The sequence below is a fragment of the Saccopteryx leptura genome, chromosome 2 (genome assembly GCF_036850995.1).
Source record: "Saccopteryx leptura isolate mSacLep1 chromosome 2, mSacLep1_pri_phased_curated, whole genome shotgun sequence".
NCBI classification, from domain to species: domain Eukaryota; kingdom Metazoa; phylum Chordata; class Mammalia; order Chiroptera; family Emballonuridae; genus Saccopteryx; species Saccopteryx leptura.
The window spans coordinates 367,894,290-367,911,709 of NC_089504.1; the positions used below are offsets into that span (position 1 = coordinate 367,894,290).

The window sequence follows — 17,420 nt, forward strand, 5'->3', positions numbered from 1 at the left end:
TCCTCACAATCTGGTGGCCGGGTGCCAAGGGGGAGCCCCCTGAGGGAGAGCAAGGGCCAGGAGGGCCTTTGTGACCTGCCCTCCAAAGGCAGGCAGCATCACTGCGTCACTCTCCCATTGGAGGCCCCCAGGCTTAAAGGAGGGAACACAGAGCTGCACCAGCATGCCCCAAGGCGGAGGACGGCAGCACCTTGAAGAAGAGCATGGGGTGGTATGCATGTTTCACAGCCGTCTTTGGAGGACAGGACTCACCACAACTAGTATTTGTCATGTCTGGCACAGCATAGCTTCAACTGTTCTCAAGGACAGGCTAAAGAAACCCTTGCCTTCGATAATGAAACTGTCCCTTAACTCACAGAATGCCTGATTTAAGGAGCCTTTCAGAAACCATGATAGACTTCCTCCTGAGGTCAGACTTCCTGTGGACACACCGGTGTCAGGAGGTAGTTAGTGAAAGCCTCCACCGTTTAGTCCATTTCTGCAAGAATGGGTCTAGTTTGCAACCCACAGGTGAATGTGCCGGATCTGGAGAGGGACTTGAACTGTGACCAGCCTTGAGCCCTTCATTCCCATCCAGCACTCCCCACAGCCCCGATGCCACGGCTTCCCAGCTGGGGTATGTTCCAGCCAGAGATCAGGACTTAGAGGCTACTAGGGCTGTTCGGGGGACAGGAGGTCGGGACGGCCCTTTCTTCCTGGCCCCCTCCCTGTGTCCTGTGTCCTTCCTCTCTCTCAGACACACATTATAACCCGTGGGGGTGCCCTGAGGATCAGGCTCCTTTCCTTTGTCATTGTCCTGCTCCAAGTGGCAGCTCAGTTGTGGAGGAGAATCTTGGTGCCCTGGGTGCTTTGTTGAGAATTTAGGGGATAGAAACAAAACTTAAGCAACCAAGGAGTAACCAACCCATTTTCCCAAAGGACTAAGATCTGAGTGTCTGATGCAGAAAGGGAGGGGCAAGGAAGACATGGGAGGTGAGCTTGGATTTGCTGGAAAGATGCGGGCATTTGGAGGGAGTCTTGGAGTCTTCCACAAGTCAGCTTAATAGTAGTAGTAATTACCAACATTTAATGAGCACTTATTACATGCTAGACACTGAGCTTAGCACTTGACTGCATTTTCTCATTGAATCCAGAAATATCCTTGTAAGTGACAGTTGAAATCAAATCAGGAAGCGACTTGATTGTGTGACTCCAAGGACCTCACTTTACTCTCCTGTAAAATGGGGGTATCTGATTACATCATTTCCGATGTCACCCTCAGTTCTGATATTCTAAATGTACAGAAAAGATTCTGGGAACTTGCTTAGACACGTCTGAAGTGGGGCCCACTGTCTTTTTTTTTTTTTTTTGTATTTTTCCGAAGCTGGAAACGGGGAGAGACAGTCAGACAGACTCCCGCATGCGCCCAACCGGGATCCACCTGGCACGCCCACCAGGGGGCGATGCTCTGCCCCTCAGGGGCGTCGCTCTGTCACGACCAGAGCCACTCTAGCGCCTGGGGCAGAGGCCAAGGAGCCATCCCCAGCGCCAGGGCCATCTTCGCTCTAAGGGAGCCTCACTGCGGGAGGGGAAGAGAGAGACAGAGAGGAAGGAGAGGGGGAGGGGTGGAGAAGCAGATGGGCACCTCTCCTGTGTGCCCTGGCCGGGAATAGAACCCGGGACTCCTGCACGCCAGGCCGACGCTCTACCACTGAGCCAACGGCCAGGGTGGGCCCACTGTCTTGAAAGGGATCTGTGTGAAAGCATATGATGACTGTCTATTCTCTCCTTCACCCTCCTGTGAAACAGGTCAGGAAACTAGTGTTTAATTTGGGCAGGTAATGAAACGGACAAAGATCATTTGTGTTTTCAAGGCTCCAGCTTGCAGGGAATAACACGTTGGGTTTGAGGCTTTGACTGCTGATAAGGGTACATCTCTTTATCTTCGATTCCTCATCTCTAGACTGAAAATGGGGTTGTACCTCCTTCCCAGAACTGCTGTGGGGTTAAACAGAGTCCACATGGGACAGCGCTAGAGCCATTCCCAGGACACAGCAGCTACACAGAATGAACACTCAGTCATTCATCCGCCCAGTAAATAAATACGAAGTGGAGCTGGAAAGATTGCTCCTCTCCATTGCTCTGACACAGATGGTCAAGAATCCTTCCTTTAACTGTACCCTCCATGAAAGCTCACTCATAAACTATTGATATTTTAATAATACACATTAGCATCTTGCCCTTTGACAAATGAATATTGAATGAGCAATAAAGAGGCAAAAGAGTAACCAGGTATACTGCTGTGGAGAAGCTGGGATCCTGGGTAGCTGTCAGAGGGAATGCCCCTTACCCGGGCCCTGTGACTCACCTCTCTCCCCAGTGACCCCTAGGAAACAGCCCTTAAAAGGAGCTCAGATTCCGGCCCAGCCCAGTCTGAGCAAGACTGGCCTTCAGTTAGTTTTTCACTTGGCTGGAGGGGACTGGGGAGAAGAGAGAACAGGCCATTGAAGAGCTGCTAAAGGCAGGAAGGAACGTTTACCCCTACATGAAGTACCTTGGATATTCCAACTACCTTTGCTACAGGTGCAGGCTTCTACCTCATATGTTCTCTCCTGTTCTATAAATTAAAAGTCTGCACACAGATTTTGTGCCCACAAGAAATCAGGCAACAAGCTTAGAAATAGCTCAGACTGGTTCTGCCCCCCTTGCTCCTTTCCCGACAGGATCCTGATGGGCACCTACATTGGGGGGGGGTGTTAAGGATTGTAAGACGTAATTTCCTGTCTCTCACAGCTCCGGCTCCCAGCCCCACGGCCACAGCCTCTAGTTTGCTGTGGCCTCCATCTAGGCTGGGAGTCCTCTTGTGCGGAGAATAGTGACAGGGGCTCCTCGTTGGTCCAGCTTAATTGGTGTGATTTAATGGCATTTCTGGCAGATTCAGATTTATACGGCTTTCTGAGCTGCAAATCTGCTTTCTAAATGTGGAATTTTTGTGGAGTGGTAAAAAATAATGGCTGTTCTGTGATTCCTGCCTCCCGTGCTAGGAGATTGCAATTTACATTATGCAAATAGACATTATGCAATCAAGGCACTTTAGCAGGAATCTGGTGGCAGAGAGGCCGCTGATGAGATGCGAGGTCTGCAGGTCTGCAGCCCCAACTGAAGGGGCTCTGGGAGAAAGACCAAGTGGGGAGGGGTGGGGCTGCGGGGGAGGCGGAGGCTGGTCCTCCGGCCCACGGGAGCCACGTGGAGCCTTCCCAGAGATGGGTGCAGCCAGGGAGCAACCAAAGAGACTCTCTCAATCAATGGCTTTGTTTAATCATACCCCCTGTCCAGAGGACTATTGTCTTACGGATAATTTCGTTTGCCTAACGAGATTTTGCTAATTAAATCTCCTTTCAGTTGGTGTGACTGTGCCTGCAGGAGAGGGGTGTCTATTTCATAAACCTTTCTGGAGGGGACCTGGGAAGGAGGAAATGGAGACTGGGAAGGGAGAGAAGGAATGGGAGGGAGACACTTCCCTGATGCCAGCAGAACGAGAGGCTGGGAGCAGGTTTGGAGGCCGCAAGGTGGCTGCCACCACCCACCTTGCCTTTCTTTCCTGCTCACTGAAAATCCAGACAATCGGAAAGCCTGTACCCAACCTGAGGGATTCCCCCTTTTTTCTTTCTCGGAGGCTCCTTTCTCCCTTCTCCAACTTCTCCCTGAATCCCCAGGGGGTGCTGAGGCTTTCCAAGTCCTACTCCCAGCAGCTCTGGCTGTGAGTGGGTGGAATCCGGGGATACAGTGGTGATGCCGGAGACAGTGCTGATGTGGGAACTGCTCTCCTTGCCTTTGCTGTTAGCCAGCCAGTTTGGCTCTTCATAGAAGAAAAATTTCTCCAAAATTGGCCATTTCCCCTGGGATGATTGCATACATCAAAGAGGAGACCAGTTCCTCATTTGTTTATCAGCAGTGTCAGCCAAGGGCAGCCTCCTCTGGTTGGAGGAGCCTAGCTCCATGCCAGCAATAGCTCCAGCCCAGTGCCTACTGTCAAGTCTGGCTGGGCCGTGCCTGTGCCCCACCACCCTGGTGGTCCTTCACTGTCTGCTGCATCCTTGGCCTGGGTGACCTTGGGCTCTGAAACTCAACCCTATCTTCTTGCCCAGTTTCATCTCCCACACCCTTGCTTCTCCCTCTTCCGTTAGTTACAGACACCTGGACGCATGGGCACTATCCTACCCCTGACACCCAAATACACTGGGTTGACCAAATGCTCTGTATAGCTTCACACCTCAGTGCTTTTGCACTGCTGTTGCCTTTGTCTGGAATCTCCTCAGCCTGGATAACCCCTGCTCCACTTGGAACACCCAGCCCACCTGTCTCCCTGTGATACTGCCTTATATCCCCCTTTCCTAAACGGGGCTGCACTCCTTTGTCCCAAATGTCACCACAGGACCCCAATCGCAGTTGTTTGCCTGTCTATCTAAGTTAAGGGCTGAACCTTATTCTTCTCCTAATCCCAGTACCTAGAATCATGCCTGGCTCTGTCAGGCACCCTGCCAGGCTGACTGAATGGAAAGGTGGATGAATGAGCCGAGAAGAAGGTGAATGGTGGAGAGGCACTCTCTAGAGCAGGGGTCCCCAAACTTTTTACACAGGAGGCCGGTTCACTGTCCTTTAGACTGTTGGAGGGCTGGACTATAAAAAAAACTATGAACAAATCCCTATGCACACTGCACATATCTTATTTTAAAGTAAAAAAACAAAACGGGAACAAATACAATATTTAAAATAAAGAACAGGTAAATTTAAATCAACAAACTGACCAGTATTTCAATGGGAACTATGCTCCTCTCACTGACCACCAATGAAAGAGGTGCCCCTTCTGGAAGTGTGGCAGGGGCCGGATAAATGGCCTCAGGGGCCGCAGTTTGGAGACCTCTGCTCTAGAAGGCCCCAAACCCCAGGAGGGATGGTGGTTGGGGGTCAGAAGCTGACTTCAGTTGGGACTGTGTGGAGTTGCTGGATTATTTGTTACCTTTACTTGTTGGCAAGGCTTTGATTCCTTCTGTATGCTAGGCCCTGTACCAGGTGACAATGTCTCCTGTCACACATTCTCACATGGATCTTAAGAAGGGTGTTGTGTTTGCAGAAGGAAGGAGGGCTCCTTTGTCCTCATCAGAGGGCAGGGAAGTGTCTGCATGTGACTGGGCCCACTGGCAGGGCTGTCAGGATCTACCTGCAGTAGGTGAAGGCTCCTGTGTCCCCACCCATTTTCCCATTTCCCCCATTTATCCACTCACCCATTCGTCTGTCCATCCATCCTTCCACCCTTTCTTCCTGACTAGAATCTAAGCCACACACCTGCTGCCCATGAAGCTGGATCTCACACATGTGCTGGAATCTCTGGTCTGGCTTTGTGGGCTGGGGACAGGACGGCCTCTTGCTGCTAGTCCTGGACTCTTACCCAGCCAGTGGTGGAGCCATCGTGGTAGAGAAGTCTGCATTCCATGCTGGGGGGCCTGGGGACAGCCTGGGATCATAGGCTTCATGTGTAATAAGGTTGTGTGTGTGCAATGTATGGGTGTGTCATATGTGCATGTACAAACTGTGGTATTTGTGTGCGTGTGATAGAGTGTGACTGAGGCAGTGTATGAAGAGAGTGGCTATGTGGTTTTCTTGGTTCCTGAGTTTCAGTGCTTTGCTTTCTATCCTGGTGTTTTCCCTTCAGTCTAGGTATGTCTTTTGGTGTCTGTCTCTTCATCTAGGCTTTTTTTTTTTTTTTGTATTTTTCCAAAGCTGGAAACGGGGAGAGACAGACAGACTCCCGCATGCGCCCGACCGGGATCCACCCGGCACGCCCACCAGGGGGCGATGCTCTGCCCCTCCGGGGCGTCGCTCTGCGGTGACCAGAGCCACTCTAGCGCCTGAGGCAGAGGCCAAGGAGCCATCCCCAGCGCCCGGGCCAATGGAGCCTCGGCTGCGGGAGGGGAAGAGAGAGACAGAGAGGAAGGAGGGGGGAAGGGGTGGAGAAGCAAATGGGCGCCTCTCCTATGTGCCCTGGCCGGGAATCAAACCCGGGTCCCCTGCACACCAGGCCGACGCTCCACCGCTGAGCCAACCGGCCAGGGCCTCTTCATCTAGGCTTTTAATCATCTTAATATCCCCACCATGCTATGCTCTGAGTCTGAAGTGTTTCTCAGTGCATAGTAGGTACTCAACAAATCCTCCCTGATGCACTAAGTAATCGAATGAATGACCAGAGTGAATGGCTGCATGAGTGAGTAAGCATGTACTTTGGTGTCAGACTTGAGTTTGAGCTCTAGTGCTATTATTTACATGTAGGAACTTGGGATTTAATTTTATCATCCAGAAAACAAGAATACTAATACTATCTACTTTAGCTTTCTCAAAGGGTTGTTGGTGGAGGATTATAGGAGATATGTGAAAGTGTTTTATAAACTATAAAGCACCATACAAGTATAAGAGGTTATTGCTGTAATGATTATTACACTTGAAGTGATCATTGTGTTTGAAAATTAGGGATTCTGTTTTCAGGAACATAAAATCATCCAGGCCTGATTTGAACTCTGAGGCTTACAGAGCAATCATTACAGAAACTGATTGTACATTTGTCCAACTATGGAAATTTTCAGGGGTTGGGGTAGGAAGAAAGGCTTGTGAAAGTGGCCCATCTTCATGTGTGCTACCTGTTGCCAAGTAGCCCATGTAGACGGTCTCTCCTGAGGCTAGACTTATGCCTCATTATCTCTGCATGTGCTTTTTCCTCTGCCAAAATGTTTCCCTTTCTCTCCAGTGCTCTTTTGACCCTCTCGTGCCAAGTTGCTGCACTGTCCCCTTCCAGGTTACCATGTATGCTTTCCTGTGGCATTGATCACAGAACATTTTTTTTAAGTGAAAGGAGGGGAGACAGAGAAACAAATTCTTGCATGTGCCCCAACTGCGATCCACCCAGCAGTCCCCATCTTGGGCTGATGCTCAAATCAGCTGAACTATCCTCAGTGTCTGAGGCCGACACTCAAACCAGTCCAGCCACTGGCTGTGAGAGGAGGAGAGAGAGAGAAAGGAGAGGGGGAGGGGAAGAGACTGGATGGTTGCTTCTCAGGTGTGTCCTGATCGGGGGTCAAACCCAGGACTTGCGCACACCAGGGCGACACTCTATCCACTGAGCCAACTGGCCAGGGCTTTTTCTTTCTTTCTTTCTTTTTTTAAGAGAGAAGAGAGAGAGAAGGATGTGGAGGAGTGGGAAGCATCACCTCATAGTAATTGCTTCTCCTATGTCCCTTGACTGGGCAAGCCTGGTGTTTCGAACCAGTGACCTTAGCTTTCCAGGTTGATGCTTTATCCACTGTGCCACCACAGGTCATCACTGGGCCTGGGGACTCCAGTCCCAAACTGACCATCAGCCAGATAGGCAGTGAGGCCTGCAGGTTGGAGCTGAGTCCTGAGGACAGGGAGATACCTGCCTGTTGCTGACCCCTACCTACAGGGGAGCAGTTACCCACCTGGGGAAGCAGGTGCTGCTCACTTCAATCTCAGCCCTTCCAGATTCTGTCTCTTTGAGCTGGCCCCAGCTGGTGGGGAATCTGCTGGAAGGCCTCCCAGGGACTGGCTCCCTCACTTTATCCCTGCGCTTGGAGGCATCTTGTCCCCACCCTGCTCTGGGCTTTCCCTCTTCCCCCCACTCCCGCAACTCTCCCCCCAGGCAGCCTCAGCAGAGTGCCAGAGGCTGGGAGGCTTTTCATTACCGAATGCACTGAACCTGTTTGTGAGTGTTTTGCAAAGTGTTTAATCCAAGGTGTTCCCTCAATTAAATTAGTGCAAACATCTGTGTCCCACATCCACCTCCATTTGCATTCTGTGCCATTTATTACAGCGGGAAATTGGAAGGCACCTTAGGAATACTTAGGACTGAATTAGGCTACGTGGTGTGGGCGTCTAGGGTGGGGGTATTGGGAGTGCCAGTGAGATTGGCCCACAGAGTGGGTCCCTCTCCAGGCCAGGACCTGTGGTGGTACGGGAGACCGTGGCAGGGTCTGCGTCGGGCTTGGGACCACCCGGTCTTATTGGACAGGTTGGGTGAGTTTAATTAATACCCTGATTCCCACCTGAGCCCTGTTAACTGCAGAGGCAGGAAGATTTCACTGTTTTTGTTTTATAACTTTAAACCCAATTAAAAAAAAAGTACATCACACTCAAGTGACCCACCGGGGTCTCTCCCTGGGGAAGCCCTTTCCTGCTGGAAGGTGGGTTTTTCACCACGAAACTGCTGAGCTGTGGTGACCGACTGGGCATGGGTGGCAGCTTTCTGCCTTGTACCATGTGATTCCCATGACTGGCAGGGACTTTGAGAGTCCTGCTGTCACACTAACCTGGGGCGGGCTGAAGAAGAGGACCAGCTCTGCTGTGTGGCCGCCACCACATGCAGTGCTTCTCTTGCGTTGTTGGTGCTGACCTCCCACCAGCCCTCTGAGCCCACCCTCTGGGAGCCAGGCTCCATTGGAAGGTTGTCTGTGCACTCGCAGTTCCACAGTTAGAAAGAGGAGCAGTAGACTCCGCATGACTCCAGAGACGGGGTGCTTCCCACCGCACTTGGCCATCTCCCTCCAATGAAGCAGTTGGTATTGGTGTCAAATCAGGGGCCCTGCCACTAGAATGGCAGAGCCTGGGGTTCCCGGGGTCTGGGATGGGCTGCTCAGCCTTCAGGTGAGTCTCCCGAGGAAAGGGATTCCTGACCGCTGTGGGGTGGGCCTGGAAGGAAAAGGAGAAGTAGAGCGATGAAGAGGCTCTTGGAAGGCTCAGAGACCTTAGAGATCACTGAATTCCTCAGTACTCAGTGAGGAAACTGAGGCTCAAAGGAGGCAATGTCTTGCTTAGGGCCACGGAAGGTTTGGTGGTAGAGGCTAGACTGAAACCCAGGGCTCTCAACCCCTGAGAAGGAAGCACTGGCGGGGCCTGGGAGGTCCCAGGGTTTTGTAGGATGGGTGCTGGCTTCTAAATGTGAAATGTCGATCAAAGCTGGAGTGAGGAGGGGATGGGAGCCTGCTGTGGACTGGTCTACGAAGGGTCCTCCTGAGATGCCCTTAACAGAAAGCCTCCCAGATCTAGAGGGCTGCTGGCTCTCTCCAGTCTGGGTCCTGGGGCCGGTCCTCCCCAACTCCTGGGTTTCACCTAGGGATGTCCAGAGGGGACCCTGAACCTGGGGAGCTGGGCCACCTGCTGGTGTCCATCTCTGCCTGCCCACTGCCCGCCTGCCCTGTGGAAGCATCTGGAGGAATAGAGTCCAGTGGATTTGAGCTCTAATCCCTGCTCTCCCATGTCCTCCCCTATTAATATAGGACCATGTCTTAGCCTCAGTTTCCCCATCATTTAAAGAGGAAAAACAATCTCATCTTATAGGATTATTGGGAAAATTAAAGGAAATCATGGGCATGCTTGATGCTGCTTTAGGAGCCAGAACGTTGTTGCTGGTTTTCCTTTCTTGTCCATGGCTCTTGTCTACTTTCCCTCTCAGACCTTGTGGCTGCTCCTGTATGTCGAGGGGCGGGGGCTCTGTCAACATGATGACGGGCAGCAGCCCCATCTCAGCTCTTTCTTCCTCTTTTCTTCCCTCTCTCTCTCATCAAGACTTTAATAACTGCATCTCAGCATGTGGCCCTGCCTGGGGCTTTATAAGAATGAATTGCTTATCCCAGCTCTTATTTCCTAGAAATGACAATCTATAATCAACACGCATTTATTAAGCGCTGACTGTGTGTGGTACCCAGCTCTAGGCACAGCAGGGTGAACCTGAGAGTGACCCCCTAGGGCTTCTTGTCTCCTCCCAGGGGCCTGACCCCTGACCTCCTTTGGATTTGCTGGATCCTAGAACCATCTGCCTTTGCCAGCAGGATCTGTGGTTTCTGTACCCTTTTGTGCCTCTCTGCCTCTACGTGCGAGGTTCTCTTTGCCTACAGTCCTTCATCCCTCTCATTTACCTGGTTAGAGCTCAGTTTCCAGTTGATGAGTAGTGTGTGGCCACATCTCAGCTAGAGTTTATCTTTCTTGAGCTCCTGGTGTACCTTGGTCATCTTACTGTGACTGTTTATCACACCGTATTTCAGTTACGTTTTTTAGCGATGCCTCACTCTACTTAAGAGTCTACATAGAGTCCAGAGTGTAGCCTCCTGGGACCAGCATGGGCCCTGGGAGTCGTCTGCTCTGCCGCACTTGGAGGCCAGACCATTTTTGGTTCATCCCTAGCAGAAGAGAAGGCCTGTCATTAGAATACCTTCCTCTCCTATTAGCCTCTGGCACTCAGTAAATGCTTGTTTTATTGGACAAACCACTGGCATGTTTGAGGGAGGCTGTCGTGGCAGCAGAACTCACTCTCCAGCTTCCAGGGCACTCGGTCTGAGAGCAAATCCCCGTCTCTTTTATTTGCAGTGCTAGTAAGCGTGCTCTCCCTCCGACTGACCTCAGGACAGGATCTCCAGGTGGAGCTGAGGACAGGCCGAGAAGAATAACCCCCTAGTTTACTGCCCCTGTGTCTTTGCCACAGACGTTTCCTTTCCTGGAAAGTCTCTCTTCTTCCACTGCATGGCTCAGCCTGGCTGTCCTCCCTCATCTCATGACACCTCTTCACAGATCAAAGCTCCCTCTGCAGAAAGCAGTTTCTCCCATCCAGAGCATCTGGCCCGAATCGCCCACACTGACCAGTGTCCACCTACATCCCAAGTATATCTGCGTCCATCCATTTACATGAAGCTGGGCCAGCACAGGGTCCATGGTTGAAGGCTCTGTTGCCCTTTCTCCACCTGGCATGGAACCTGGCACGGAACCTGGCACGTTCTTTCCAGATGAACGAATGAATGGGACTTCGCCTACTTCCACTCAGAGGGAGGGGTCTGGGTTCTTTTCCCATCCTCTGCTTTGCGTTTTCTGTCTCGGGGTTCTAACAGAGCTGGAGGTGCATTTGTCACTAGTTACTGGAGACTGGAGGCTATGGCCAGTGAAAGAAAAACAGGTGTTATATTCTGTTTGGTAGACTGAGCAGACTGGAATTACTTCTGTGTGGAAGGCCTGTCAAGTCTCAGGAATCTGATACTCGACATGCACAGTCTCCAAAACAGAATAAGCAAGACGGGCCATTGGAATAAGAGAAGAAAATGTTACTTTATTTATTTGTATTTTTATCTCATTCTGTTTAGGTTTCTCTTGTTGAATATGTTCCATAAGACACACCCTGTATTGGCAGAGTAGTATGTCTAATACCCACACACACACACACATACACACACACACACACACGTTCATGTTTCATATGTATATATTGAGATTGAGGGTATATTAAAATACTTTACTGTTAGGGTTGTAAACTCATCTGAGGACCATGGACTTAGGCCACTGCCCGCTGTCCAGGAGGTGACACTATTTGCTAGTATCTCTGGAAAAATGTTCCACCACCTAGTGTGACCTCACCGCATGCCCAAAGCTTTACACCCTCAATCTGGTTACATAGCAAGTTCTTCAGGGAAAGGATCTTGGGGATCCTATTCCCCTGTGAGTGTCCCGGTCATGGCACACTGTAGGCACTCAGTAAATTAAGTGTGATTGGAATTGTATTTATTTGGATTGATTGAGGTTATCTGAGAATCTTTTAAAGTTTTAAAATCTGACTTGGACTTGATCCTCAATTGTCTACTCCCAGAAAATACTCAATGTCTGCATTATGCAACAGGAAGATGTGTCTACTGCATACCAGGTTCTCAGCTAAGGTACTGGTGACCAATCTGAGTTCTCCAACCTCAAATTACTTACATTCCTTTTTCTCAGAAATAACGAAGCAAAAAACAACCAAACAAAAAATCTTTGTAATGTAAGTCAGTACTCCCCTGCTCACTGGGGTTATTTTGAAAGAAATCCCGGGCCTCATTTCATTTCTTCTGCAAATGCTCCAGTCAGTATTCATAGCCTTTTAGGGGGACAGACCTATCCACACACACAACTGTGTTCTAGGACCTATGCTAAACCCTTGTGAGCAGCGTGTGTCAGTACTCCCTGGGGGAAGTGGGTGGGTCAGGAATGATTTTTATATAAATGATGCTTAGTCTGAGTCTCTCAGCTTCACTTGTAGGCCCTGTGTTTAAATGTCAGAGCCAGAGGCTTGACCTGCGGTGGCGCAGTGGATAAAGCATCGACCTGGGAGCATTGAGGTCGCGGGTTCAGAACCCTGCACTTATCTGGTCAAGGCATATATGGGAGTTGATGTTTCCTGCTCCTCCCCCCTTTCTCTCTCTCTCTCTTTCTCTCCCTCCCTCTCTCTCTCTCTCTCTCTCTCTCTCTCCTCTCTAAAATGAATAAATAAAATCAGTAAGGTAACTCTTTAAAAGAAAAAAAAAAAGAAAGCCAGATCATTGAATTTTTTAAAAATAAAATAAATAAATGTCAGAGCCAGAGAAGGGACCTATCAGAGAAGGAGTGAACACGAGAGGGAGAGGCCTTCACAGAAGACAGCTAGAATGCTACGGGTCATAGAGCTGCCCTCCCTCGCCTTACAGTGAGAACAGCTCAGCCCAGAAGGCCCGAGGCCCCTTGCCCAGGATGCAGAACTAGAGATAGGTGGCAGCAGAGTCAGGGCCTGGCCTCCTCTCGGCACATGGAGGACCTCTGGCTACGCCAGGCTGGGCTCGCCTTTCTCGCACACCAGCTCTCTGCGACCAGGATCAGCTCACACTGAGTCTCCACCACGCTCTGGGCTCCGGGCACCCCCTCTGCCCTCCAGCAGCTTCGGGAGGGGCCAGTGGCCAATAGCCCGGGAATCCTTGTCCCTGCATGTGACTTCTTCTTTCTTCCTGTGCAAGTTGAGCACTTGCCACCCTGCTGTCTGTTTTTCCTTGCTAAGGTTCAGTTCTAATTATGTTGATTTTCTTCATCCCACCCCCTCCTGGAAGCTTATTAGGTTGAATATTTTTATTTATTATCATTTCGCCCAACTCCTGCCAGCATTTCCAATTACTCTCCCCGCTTCCTTGTAATTGTCTTTCTGTAATGGCTCTGAAACAATTGCGCTAAATGAGGTGTCTCCTGGAAGATGAGAGTCTCACTTCATTAAAGGCTAATGTATTCTCAGCTCCAGCTCTGTGGGGCTAGCTTGGAAGGAAGACATTTAAACAGCTTCTTTTATTTTATAGGGAGCAACTTTTCAGCAACGAAGATGTCTGTGGGGTATATGTGGATGTGTGTGCATTTCCTGATTTCAATTTAAAGAAAGTTTATAAAATAGTATAAGTCTCCTTATTGAGGGACCTCTGTTCTCAAGTAGCTGAGATTCTGCAGGCGGGTGCAGCGCTCTGGGGAAGAAGGGAGAGAGCCTGTGTATTCAGTTGTCCTCAGGCCTTTCTCCACATCTCCCTGCCACTCTTGCTCCTCATCTGCTGGATCAGCTGAGACCCCTCCATGCCTCTGGCCTGTGCGTCTGTCGCTGGTGTGGTGTGCTCAGCTTCCCCTGTGGCAATGACTTCCTGTTAGGTATTATTTTTTTCAGTTTACATATCCTAACTCATTCATTCATTTGCTCCTTGTTCATTCATTTGTTCATTGGTTATTCATTCCACAAATGTTTATGGCCCAATATGTTCAGGCATCGTTCAGGAGGGGGTGTATGTTCTTTTGGAGCTTAGAGAACAGTGAAAGAATAGTAACAGATGATGGGAAAAGCAGGTGCTTCTAGTCTAAGATGGGAGATGTTGTAATCAGGCAAGGGAAGACTATTTGAGAGCACTGAGGAGGGCACCTGATAAAATTGTGTGAGGTCAGGGAAGGCTCCTTGTGGGAGAAGGGGTCTGGGTTGATACCTGAAGGATGAGGCCTTAACCAAGTGACAGGGTAGTGGGTGAAAGTGCTCCAGGCAGAGGAGTTAAGTGCCTAGAGAGGGTTTGGCAGGAGTGTGAGATGCAAGGGCTTCCTTCTGAGGAGCGTAGAGTGAGACAGAGGCTGTGGTGTGGGGCAGAGCTGGAGGCCATGGGTCTTGAATCCTGGACTGTCTAGGGAAGGGTGGGACGTAGGTGACTTCTAAGCAGGGAATTGATTTGGCCAGATCTGTATTTTGGAAAGACTCTGGCTTCAGTACATAGAATGGATGAAAGAAGGCCAAGAAAAAAAAAGGAAGAAGGGAAGGGAGGAAGGAAGGAAGGAAGGAAGGAAGGAAGGAAGGAAGGAAGGAAGGAAGGAAGGAAGGAAGGAAGGGAGGGAAGGAGGGAGGGAGGGAGGAAGGAAGAAAGGAAGGGAGGGAGGAAGGGAGGGGGAAAGGGAGGGAGGAAGGAAGGGAGGGAGGAAGGAAGAAAGGGAAGAAGAAAGGGAGGGAGGGAGGGAGGAAGGAAGGAAGGAAGGAAGGAAGGAAGGGAGGGAGGGAGGGAGGGAGGGAGGGAGGGAAGGAGGGAGGGAGGGAGGAAGGAAGAAAGGAAGGAAGGAAGGGAGGGAGGAAGGAAGGAAGGGAGGGAGGGAGGGAGGAAGGTAGGAAGGGAGGGAGGGAGGAAGGGAGGGAGAAAGGGAGGGAGGAAGGAAGAAAGGGAAGAAGAAAGGGAGGGAGGGAGGGAGGAAGGAAGGAAGGAAGGAAGGAAGGGAGGAAGGAAGGGAGGAAGGGAGGGAGGAAGGGAGGGAGGAAGGAAGGGAGGAAGAAAGGGAGAGAGGAAGGAAGAAAGGGAAGAAGAAAGGGAGGGAGGGAGGGAGGAAGGAAGGAAGGAAGGAAGGAAGGAAGGAAGGAAGGAAGGAAGGAAGGAAGGGAGGGAGGGAGGAAGGAAGGAAAAGAGGAAGGAAAGGAGGAAGGAAAGGAAAAGGTGAGGAGGCCTTTAGGAAGCTGCGACAAGCTATGACTCCCTGCCTGAGAACACTGTGTGCTGGTGAGGCGTTGCAGGTGGGACATGGCCAGCTTGGAATGAGGGTGATGGTGAGTGGTGGGGTCCTGAGGACCAGGATAAGCCTGGTACTCCCTGACAGGTCCACGTAGCTCCCCCGGGATGTGGAACTGCCCGGCTCAGATGGCAGAGACTGGGTTGCTGCCCCCAAGGACAGCTCTGAACCCTAGCCCCTTCACCAGTGGGGTCCAGGGGCTGTGTGCAGGCATCAGCCCACTCTTTTAAGGAGTGTTAAACGAAAATTTTAACTTCCATCGCTGAAAGTCTTTATAAAAAACAAGGTTTATTAGGCCATTGTTAGCAAAGAAAAAAAAAAGAAAGAAAGAAAAAGAAAGAGAAAAAGAGACTGGTTGTGGAGCACGGAGGCTAAACCGTGAGCATATCATAGCTAGGTCGGAAAGACTATGTGTCCTTCATCTAGCAGTGTGCAAGCATTTTTATGCATCAAGGAGGGGGGAGAGGGGAGAAAGATGTAAGCCGTCTGAAAGAATTTCATCAGCTATTGGCAAAGGGGTGGGGGAAAGGGGGCCAACTCTGAGGTAGGTTCATCGTCCTCCTGTCCGCAGAAAGTGTCTGCCCCTGCGGAGGGCTGCGGCGGTCCTGAAAGGCCACGTGCAGGCAGCGAGCGAGGCTCCTGGCATTCGCTGGGGCCCTGCTCCGGTGATCTGCAGAAATAGCCACCTGTGAGTGAATCCGAAGTTTCAGCAGACACACAGGAGTGTAAGCAATCTATATTGGAGCGGGCCCACAGCCACAATAGGCCGACTATTCTGTCTCTCTCATTTTCTGTCTGCTACAATTTCACTTGAGTTTTGAACATCGCAGAATGTTCTCCTGGTTAGGGGGCCCATACGTTGCATCTGTGGAGCTCATTATCAGACCTGCATGCACTGAGCTTTACCTAAGCAGGTGACCTGTTGGCTTGGACCTGCAACACAGGCAGCATAACCTATCCCTGTGAGTGTTGCTCTAGCAGCTCCCGTGCTGAAGGGCTGCCTCTTCTAAAGGGTTTTGTATGTCATAGTCAAGAAAGAGCAGAAAGGCCGTTTCTGATATGTTTGGGTTGGAAGTGAAGAGTTGATGTTTGTACCATGTGGTGAATCAAGTACATCCAGAAGTGTTTTTATGCCTTTGAGGCCTTTTTTCAGGTCCTTGGAAGCTGGCCAACCACAGTGGTAGTGATAGTAATAAAAGTAATAACACTGATCCCTGTATATTCCAGGGCCTACTATGTCCCAGGCACTCTTTTAAGCGCTTGCATGTAGTTTCTCATTTAGTTCTCACAATACTCCTATCACGTCGATATTATTATTGGCTTTATTTTACAGGGGAGGGAGCAACTGCACAAAGAGGTTAAGTAAGCAGACCCCCAGGGCCCCCCAGCCGTGGTATTCCTTTCAGAGTCAAGAAAGGAGGGAGTTCTGCCAGACCAGAGCCCATTAGGGAGTAGCCGAGGACAGAGACGCGACTTGCTTCAGCCCTCCCCTTGCTATTTCCATGTTGCTCTTCGTGCCTGACTCCTGTCACGTATGACTCTGTTCAGCTTGCACATCCTAATTCACCGCTTCTTCCTTCTTTCCTCCCCCCTTCCCTCCCTCCCTCCCTTCCTCCTTCCTTTCTTCCCTCCCTTCCTCCTTCCTTTCTTCCCTCCCTTCCTCCTTCCTTTCTTCCCTCCCTTCCTCCTTCCTTTCTTCCCTCCCTCCTTCCCTCCTTCCTTCCTTTCCTCCCCCTTCTCTCCCTCCCTTTCTCCTTCTCTCCTTTCCTCCTTCCTTCCTCCCTCCCTCCCTTCCTTCTTTCCTTCCTCTCCTTTCCTTAGAGGCCTTGTGTGAATGCTGCTTATTTCCTGACAGAGCAGACTCTCCTTCACAACTGGTTCCCAGAATATATATATACATTTCTCAGTAGTTACTTCTTTGCGAGTCTGTTACCTAAGCTCCAGGAAGGGAACTTGACTTACTCCTTATTATATCCTTGGTGCCTAGTACAGAGCCTGGCACACAATAGGTTTTCTATGAATAAAGACATGCTATTAGGGATGCCAGGATGTTTGGAGGGGGCTGGAGGTCAGAGTCAAGGAGATCCTTTGTCCCCAGCAAGCTGTCCAGAGGTTCTCCAGGTTAGGCTCAGCTCCCCAGGGCGACTGCCTGTCAGGAACAAAAATCTCCCTCTGCTCTCTGGAAAGCACGGTTGAGGTAAGCTCTCCTCCGGGGTGGAGGCTGAGGGAGCAGCATGTAGCTGGATGTTTATTCTGATGAGGTGCTTATGTAACGCCAGGCTCCCTCGGCTCCCAGGGACTGGAGAGCACACAAGGAGACAAACAAGCAGAAACGCAGCCACTTGTGCCATTAGACAACCGGAGGGGAGAGGTGTGTACCTCCAACATCTTCCTCAGAGATTTAGCACCAAGGCAACTGCCAAGCAGTTTTTTTTTTTTTTTTTACAAAGAATAAAATGTGTCTTTAAATATGTAAGTGCAAAAAAATCACAAACAGTTTTTCATCTTCCCAACCTCACTTTGATTGATATTCCTCCAGGGCTGCCATG

The 17,420-nt window shown here is 50.5% G+C and overlaps 1 protein-coding gene and 1 pseudogene across 5 annotated transcripts in view; both read left to right on the forward strand.

Annotated features, from left to right (window-relative positions):
* LOC136392425 (small ribosomal subunit protein eS4, X isoform-like) overlaps positions 1-15,563 on the forward strand; it is a 45,526-nt pseudogene extending 29,963 nt beyond the window's left edge.
* The window catches only part of PKNOX2 (PBX/knotted 1 homeobox 2), a 259,555-nt gene that overhangs the window by 68,360 nt on the left and 173,775 nt on the right, over positions 1-17,420 (forward strand). The gene's annotated exons all lie outside the window — the stretch shown is intronic.